Source organism: Polypterus senegalus, chromosome 8 (assembly GCF_016835505.1).
Source record: "Polypterus senegalus isolate Bchr_013 chromosome 8, ASM1683550v1, whole genome shotgun sequence".
NCBI classification, from domain to species: Eukaryota; Metazoa; Chordata; class Cladistia; order Polypteriformes; family Polypteridae; genus Polypterus; species Polypterus senegalus.
The window spans coordinates 152,334,985-152,344,236 of NC_053161.1; the positions used below are offsets into that span (position 1 = coordinate 152,334,985).

The 9,252-nt window shown below is 40.8% G+C and overlaps 1 protein-coding gene across 1 annotated transcript in view; it reads left to right on the plus strand.

Annotated features, from left to right (window-relative positions):
• Positions 1-1,700: 1,700 nt before the first annotated feature.
• Positions 1,701-9,252, plus strand: part of LOC120534401 (zinc finger protein 569-like) — a 27,586-nt gene continuing 20,034 nt past the window's right edge. Inside the window, exon 1 of the mRNA XM_039761952.1 lies at positions 1,701-1,805. The gene's annotated coding sequence lies outside the window, so the exon portion shown is untranslated. The remainder of the gene's footprint in view (positions 1,806-9,252) is intronic.

Below are 9,252 nucleotides of genomic sequence, written 5' to 3' on the forward strand. Positions count from 1 at the left end.
TGGCCAATGCCTTTATCCAAAGAGACAACATTTATTTTTCCAGTCGGAGTACAGGCGGGTGAGGTGACATGCTCAGGGTTAACACAGTGCACCACACTGCCTGTCCATTTGAGTAAAATATTTACAGAAGAAAATATCAAACTAAACAAACCTTGCTCTAGGCGGAGAATGAACTGGTGTGAAGGTTTAAGGCCAACATACCTTTTAAATGCAAAGCGTTTTTTTACGTGAGGAGCCATACGTGACTCAGTCTCTGCCCTGACAATTGTTTTGTGGGTGGAGCAAACGGGGCAATAAAACGGTCGTTGGCAACAAGTGTTGAATTCTTCCTGTGTTGGCTTTAAATTAGCATAACAGACTGAGATATGCATTTAAAATAGAGAATAAAGTAGATGAACACCGAACATTTTGATACGACTTTGTCACATTTCTTCAAAGTGTTAAGACCCTTTTACAAGTTAGAGGAGTTAAGAAAAGACATTCAACGGAAGATTAAATTTGAAATGAACTTTAAAGGTTTATTATGGCTTGAGCAAAACGGAAGAACTAAAAAAAAAGGGTTAAGAATATTCTTTGATGTACGAACTTCAAAGGAGGAAGGGCGGAAAGGCGACAGACTCAGACACCGCTTTAGGGGATACAGTCCAGTCTGGCGTTAGGTAAGGTGCTACCCTCAAGAGGAACAATTGCTTTTACAGAGAGAGAGAGAGAGAGAGAGAGAGAGAGAGAGAGAGAGAGAGAGAGAGAGAGAGAATAACCTTAAGGTTAAAGGCAATAAATCTAGCATCTAAAAACACTTCGAAATGAGTTCAGGATTTTAGGAAGTAAAACGTTGTGACTACATATACAATAATAATTTCGGGCGACTACCCGTTAATGTTTGATATCAAGACACAACTAATATAAAACACTTTCAACAGTGCCCCAAATCGATGAGCCTTATAACGCTCTCACAAAATAAATGTAATCAAGGGTAATACCTAACTAAGCATTAATACGCAAAAAGCTACATATTAAATATATTAAACTTTAAACATGATAAGATTGTGCAGCACGAGAGAAGTATTACATGTAAAGAAGACAATAAAGGTTTTCCGGTGAAAATAATGCTAAGTGCAATAAAAGCTAACAAAGTTTAAAATGTCCAGCTAGACAATATTAGCTACATTGCATAGGTTTCAGTTACTGCAAATTCTGATGAGATCTTGCCTAGTAATCGTACAAAAGCTTTTGTATCGATGTAACCTTTAAACATGATAAAACTAATGAATAACTTTTGTATAGGGTGGTCCATATCTAATTATGCATTTTTCATTACGTTTTAACTTATTAAGTTTATTATATAGAAAATCACCCGAAAGATCCCGGACAATCGAGAAGTGTGCGAACTGACAACATGAAGAATCGTCTTTGCACCGAACTGGAATCGTCCCCGCATAAATCAAAGTCATCCATATAGATCTGGATCTCCACAATTAGATATAGACCACCCTGCATATATCGTTTATTGTTTCACGTAACCTACCGCTCCAAAATTGTTATATTAGCAAATCAGACGAATAACTACACGTTACAGTATCTGCAATAAGACTGGATGGGCGGGTTAGGAAAATGGGCGGACTGCGATTTAGAGTACAGTGTAATAGCTATAAAAGGATATTAGTACTTCGACGAGGACTTTTATTTTGATACAGTCATGGAGCTGTGGAACAGGAAGGTTTTTTTTTCTGTTCGCTTCAGGCAGCGTCTCTGTAGTGGAAACATTGCACGAGGAAGTTGACGCGGTTAGTGGTCATCTGGAAGAGGTACGTACTCGAATAAAAATGTTTGGGTAAAACGGGGATAAACCGCATTTTGGTTTCTAGTCTTAAAGGCTCTGCTCAAGTGCGTGTCCATGTGCCTACACTTCTGATTGATACTGTGACTCTCTTCAGCTTAAACATTTTCGATTAATATTTTAGCGGACCGCTTTAGTCGGGGTAAACGAAATGAATGTAACGTTAAATACTTATTAGAGTTTGAGCCAATGATCCGTTTATTAAAAATATAAAAATCGGAGCAAGCAGATAACTATTTCCATTAGTAGGAGGAAGGTTATACTCTTAGGGGCTCCAGTGTTTCTGCCACGAATAACTTCGCACCTCACTAGGGTATTACAGTAATAGCAGCTCCTCAAATTCGCTCCTCTGTCTGCAAGTAAAGATGTACTCGCGTGCACTCGAACAGACTGTAAACTCGAATTTCCGAGGCGGAAATTCCACGAATGCCCTAAGAGCTCAGAGTTACAAGTCAGACGAATAGGAAAAAAAAAAGAATTGTTGTTACTTAGCGCTGACCTTCACTTTTTGTCAGTTATATAATGTAAATATAATCTGGTCAGCTCCAAATGAAATATTTTGGTGGAACTGCTTTTGGAGCAATGCATATTGGATTCGTTTACTTTTTGCTGTTTATTTCTTTGACAAATGCAGTGTGTCTTTAATTGATTTTTCCCCAAAAATGATCAAGTAACAAATCAACAGCAACCTTGCGTTTCTCCGAAAAGTCCGACCGCAAATCAGTGAACTAGCTATATGGGGAATATGACACACCACAACTACGCCCGAGGTTACCAGATTTAACAAGCACTTCACAGTCTATTTACAGTTAAGATCCCGCCCAATCCTAGAAAAAAGCTGCGAACGTCACTCCTCTGATTGGTCAATTAGTCCATCATTTGTACGAGTAGCCAGGGCCATGTACTGTAGTTGAATTGTAAGACCATTATATGTCAGAGGATACAACTCACAGAAGGAAGCCTATAAAATGGGTTTCTTTTAATACATTAGTAGAAAAAATGACGAGAGCCGATTTGGCTACTGTTTTTATTTTCCTTTTCTTTTGAAACAACATTACCGTCAGTGAAGAGCTGTGCACCTAGAGAGGGAAAAAAAAAAATAGAAAAAGGTAAGGAACCTAAAGTTTGGGCTTGATAAACTTTTTTTCAAGCATGTCGGCGTAGTTATAGCCTTTTAACTTTTATTCTTAGATGAACGATTTGATATCGCTAAGCCAAAGACCAATATAATTACAAGTTTCATGGAGAAATACAACGCATTTTGTTGCCCCAGGAAAACAAAATGCTACCAAATACGTAAACCGCTGTAACAGTTTATTATAAGTGTTGTAGTCAAATAAAAAAAGATTATGCCGCAATCGTAAACCTTTGTATTCTCTCAAAGATTTGAAGCAATCGGTTGTTTTACATCAGGAGTATCTTTCCATACCTCCTAATACATTTTTTTCTGTTTTGAAAATTTTGTTTATATTTTCCTCCTAAACGTTCTCTACCAGTAGTTGCTTTATGGGCTGCAGATATTCCACCCATTGGTTTGTTTTCAGCACACATTTGTGCTTTTCTTTTTTAGACTCTTTAATCAGCTATAATTAGTCAACTGCCACTGCATTGCCCAGTTTGATCAATAATCAAACCAACAGGTCATTGGTTGAATGAACTGTAACAATCCATAAAATTAACATGTTTTACACTTTAAATGAGGGCGGTTGTGTGACAATGTGTGGATGGAAAGTAAAATAATTACTGGCACATATAAATGGAAATCGACATTTTTAGTATTTACAAAATCGCTCACAGTTTCAAGAAAAATAGCCCAAAATGAGGAGTCAAGCACAACAGATTTAAAAATAGCCTAAATGGGTGTGAAAGTAGACAATCTGGCAACTGTGAGGTGAAGTTGAATTAATGGATAGTTGTCATTATTCAAATCAGATACCCTCCAATAACCCTAATCTTAACCACAGTGTAACTTGGCGGAGCTCTGGGCAAAATACTTGGATATGATGCAGAATTCATAGTTGACTCAATGACTGCCCAGGCTCTGTGGCAGCAAAGCCTGAAACACATCCATCACCAAGCTTCACAATTAGTATGAGGTTCTTCTCCTGAAATGTTGCCTTCAGTTTGTACCAAACATGTTTACTGTTGCTGCGGAAAGACAAGTCCATCTTTGATTCATCCGCTCCGAGCATATGGACACAAAAATGTCCTTCATGACTTCAGACTCTTTTTCCTTTACAGTTGCCAGTTGGTGCAACAAGCTGTCCACCTTCATCTGAACTCCTGACTCCCTCAATGTATTTAAGAAGCAATCAAAAATGACAACAGCATTTATTTATATAGCACCTTTTCATACAAAAAGTAGCTCAAAGTGCTTTACATACTGAAGAAAAGAGAAATAAAAGTCAAAATAAGAAATTAAAATAAGACAACATTAGTTAACATAGAAAAGGAGTAAGGTCTGATGGCCAGGGTGGACAGAAAAAACAAACAAAAAAAACTCTAGACGGCTGGAGAAAAAAAAAATAAAATCTGCAGGGGTTCCAGGCCACGGGACCGACCAGTCCCCTCAGGGCATCCTACCTAAAATAAATGAAATAATCCTCTTTGTAGTTAGGGTTCTCATGGAGTCACTTGATGTTGATGGTCATACAGACTTCTGGCTTTTAATCCATCCATCATTTTTGGAATATCACGGTGCTTTGAGTAGATGCCACCACCAAAAGGACACTGGAAAAGGAAACAGAAGAGAGAGTAGGGGTTAGTACAGATTTTAGAGCCACCAAGAATAATTATTATAATGAGTTGGATATACAGAGTATTAGGATTTTAAGTATAGTGAAGTAAGAAAAACCCACCTGTTTTGTGAATATCCTAAAATTGATTGGGAGGAGAAAAATAATCTTTGCTCTGCGATCTTTTGTATTGTTGCTTATTTGCTGATTAAGATTAATTGTATTATTGATTATAATCTATGATTGTAAGTTATTAGTTATTACCTCTTTTTACTTGTGGAAGTCAACTTTTGTTACCTGTCCTATTATTACACTTGCTGAACAAACGGGCCCTAGCCTAATGTTATTCGATTCTGTTACCTCTGTTGTAAGTCGCTTTGGGTAAAAGTATCTGACAAGCAAATAAATGTAAATGTAACCATACTAGCAGTCTCAAACAAACAATATTAGAAAACTAGCTGTGTAAGCCGGTGCTGTAAAAAGCACGGGGTCCTAGAAACTATTCACATCTTCAGAAAAAATTTTAAATGTAGAGATGTCAGGTTAATTGAAAGGAATTACTCTAGGAATCTCTGTCCTAGGAGGATTTTGTTTACTGGCATGCTCGCCTCGCTTCGATATTAGTGACTAAGCAAGTGACTCTTTCTTCTGAGGTTTTGTTTTGTTGACATTTTGGCCTTGCTTGTGTATCCTCGGAGGTGGAGCCCTTACCTCGACTCCACCTCTGACTTCTGGGCCGGACAGACACACACACGCACGCACTTCCATGTGTAGACATTTATATATAAGATGGTGGCAATCCAAGATGTGAAAAATACTTAAGTTAACCCTGAAAGCCCTAAACACATCATTATAGGGAAAGGAATCATGACTAAGCTAAAAGTAAAATAAAGAAAATACAAAAATCAAGTAAGGGAGTGGGGGGAAAACTAAGCCAAAAAAACATGACTAGATGATGCAGAATGTTCACAATTCTAATTTGAAGTCATTTAAATTTATATTAGTGATACAGCCTGCAACCTCTGAACTATTATAAAGTAATTTAGTCCTATCAATAAAGTCTATTAATGTCAAGCCCACATCTTTACAATATGATAAATAGATACGCCTATTCAACTCTATCAAGCTGTTTTTCTGCATCAGATAGTGAGACATCTGGCAATTCAGATTGATTAGATTGACAATATTATATTCAACAAGCACTGCAGATGGTATGCTAAGTATGTCTTTAATAACTCCAGTTTGATATTGGGATATTATAGAGTCTTTCTCTTATTTGACCTTAACATCACCATTCAGAGGTGAAACTGGCCTGTACGATGTATATTGTACCAAGACTTTGTTTTTCTTTGGGAAGAAAGTAATTGGCGTGTGATACAATGTCTTTGGTAAAATTGTATTTTCTTTATCTTAGCAAACATTGCTCACTGTAATAGTGTTAACTGACATTTTTAAAAAATTCCACGGCAAAGCCTGCAGCTCTCCCGCTTTGCGGTCAGTTTATGGCATCTTGAATTTCAATGAGTCTCAGGGGTTCATCTTACACTTAGAGTAGCAGGCTGTATTTTTTATATTTTATCAAAGTTATTGGCTTGAACCACTCCTTTTTACACTTTGAGGAATACAAGGACTACTACTATTCACTAAGTGTGCTAGTTATTTCTTTGTATTTGTACTCCCTAATTTTATTTCCTGATGCATTGCTGATATATGTAATTGCGTTACAGACTTTCCTATTTTGGAATTTGTAAACTCTGATTAGCCTTCTCTACATTTTCATAGTAAAGATGAAGTGGCTGTGTGTGTGTATGTATGTGTGTATATATATATATATATATATATATATATATATATATATATATATATATATATATATATATTTATTAAAACATATTACATAGTTTACTGTCAAATAATGCAAAGAGTATGCGACACGTGTTTTGCCCTTATTTGGGCTTATCAGGCATACACACTCCACTGCACCCCTCGCGGGAATCGAACCTCGGACATCATTGTCAGAGACAAACTCCCTTTACGCTGCATCACGGCGTGTGGTTCGTTTATTTGACAGTCTGGAGATTGGATAATTTACATTCATAGCATTCATAGTCTGAGTCCAATCTGATTGTATGGGTGGTTACCTACCAGGTAACGCATGTGGTTGGTCTGCCAGTTGGCAAACATCTGCCACAGGCCCTCTCAGTTGTGAGAAGCAGATCATAGAATGTTACATAGTTTACTGTCAAATAATGCAAAGAGTACGCAACATGTTTTTCGCCCTTATTTGGGCTCGTCAGGCGTACACAATCCACTGCACCCCTCGCGGGAATCGAACCTCGGACGTCAGCATCAGAGATGAAGTCCCTTTACGCTGCTCCACAGCATGTGGTTCATTTATTTGAAAGCCTGGAGATCAGAGTAATTACATAGCATCCATAGTCTGAGTCTTACTCAGTCAGATCGAGACTCAGACTATGGATGCTATGAATGTAATATATATATTGTCACAAACTCCACACAGAGTCCTAGCAAGGTTTGGGGCAGCCACCCGTATAATTGGTATCCTGGGTGGCCACCTAGGAGGTGGGCGTGTACTAACTCACAGACCTGCCGCTGGAGGGTCCGTGGGATTAGCAGTAGCCTCCTCTCCTGCCCATCATGCTCTGCTACGGGATATAGAAGGTTGTTTTCTAACACAAAGTGAGGACCCTGTGGCATCAACTGGTTAGTGCGCTGGCCATTGACCAGGACCACTGCATTTCTGGAAAACTTCAGGGAATCCTCATTCCACTGCTTCCTTTTAAAAGAAGCCGGTGTTTCTTTGAATTAAAACCGCGAAAGGGAGAGAGGGTCCGGGCCGACCTCAAGGGGTGTGGTTTCCTCCTGTTCCGTCTCGGCGCAGGTGGATGAAGTATCGCCACACGACAGTCCAGTAGTTGCCAAGTCACTCTCTGCCGGCTTGTTACACGGCGTGGAGGCAGCTTGAGATGGTTCATCCCCGTCTATAACTAGGCCAAAGTTAACACCAGGAGTGTTATGTGTCTCACCGCTTTTAATTTTAGACCCGTCCCGTCCTAGTATCACAGGGTGTGGTGGATCTGGGAGGACCACCACGATTAATTTCTGAACCTATCCTCCATAACTGATGACACAGAAGGCGGACCTGTACCAGCGGATTTCTCTGTGGACACAGATTATACTGGTCTTAAATTTTAACCACTGTTGCTGCACTGCAGCACAAATTGTCAGGCAACAATGGAAATGTTGCTCCTGGAATTGAACAAGGCTGTGGTCTTGTAACCGTTTACAATCACCATGCCTGTGTGTGGGACCACCAACGGGTTAGTCAGAGCACACCAATCCCTCCTCCCCCTCCACTTGCATTCCTCCTTGCTCCCAAGCGGTTTGCACGCCCGCGACTCCGGGGACATCGGCACAAGCTCCAGGTTGAACGGGGGGGCTAGGTTTAGGAATGTACAGCGGGTGAGCTCGACTAAGGGACGGTTCTGCTCCCCCAGGTTGCGAGGCCGTCCCCTGTGCCTCAATTAGGTCTATTAATTCTTTCATATTTTGAAAGTCTTTACCCCAGACCAGCAGGGCGAAACCGTGGGGTAGTGCCTTTAGAAGCAGGTAGCAAGCCACCTGCTCCACTATTTGGTAGGGCTTGTTTTCACCTGGCCATAACCAGTGCCCTACCGCAGCCCACAATGACCAGGCTTGCTTGTGGGTCTGTCGCTCTGGGTCGAACCTCCACTTTCGTATTATATTCACCTGCCAGTCTGGGGCACCCCTAGGTGAGATTTGGGGGTTCTGCCTTCACAGGGATACGGGCACTCTCTCCCTGGAGAGCATAATAAGCCCCCTTTGCCTCTCCCCTCCGGAGCAGCCCAAGTCTGTGAGCCCCTCCCGCACACCCCCTGGCCCGAATGGGTTGTCCAGTTAAGTGGGCCGGGAGCGGAGCCTGCACCAGGTCTTTCGGAATCGCGGGACACCCTCCCTGCCTGAAAACTCAGCCCCAGTACGCTCCCACCTGGGTACGGTGCAAGTCATGTCCGCTTCTCTTCTGGGACCATTCCATCCTGTCGGCTATGCCACTGTCACAAACTCCACACAGAGTCATAGTAAGGTTTGGGGCAGCCACCCATATAATTGGTATCCTGGCTGCAAAGTCAAACAATGAATGCAGCACTGATGTGCACAAAACAGAACTGAGGGAATAAGGAAAAGGTGGAGGCTTTTAAAGGGGAAGACAGGAAGTGAGGTCAAAGGGGTCAGGCTCATAAGGGTCTTCAGCCATAGGCTTGAGCCGGGACATGACATCACAGGGGCCAGAGCCAGCAAGGTCTTCCATAGGCTCGGTCCCGGAAGTAACGTCAAGAGGGCCAGGTGAAATCGCCCATGAATGGTCCGCAGGAAAGGGAGAAAAAGAGTCACTACACTCTGCCACATCCCAGTATTATTCAGAACTGCCCTTACTCAAGCCATTTAGTTGCCTCCCATGTGCACGTGTGTGACTATATATATATATATTAGGCTTGGGCGGTAAAACGGTAATATGGTATCCCGCGGGATCTAAAAATAGCAACGGTGTCAGTTTCAATACCGTTATACCGTCATAAAAACAATGCACTTATATAGGAGACAAGGATTAAATATTAAATATAATTTATTTAATGCCTA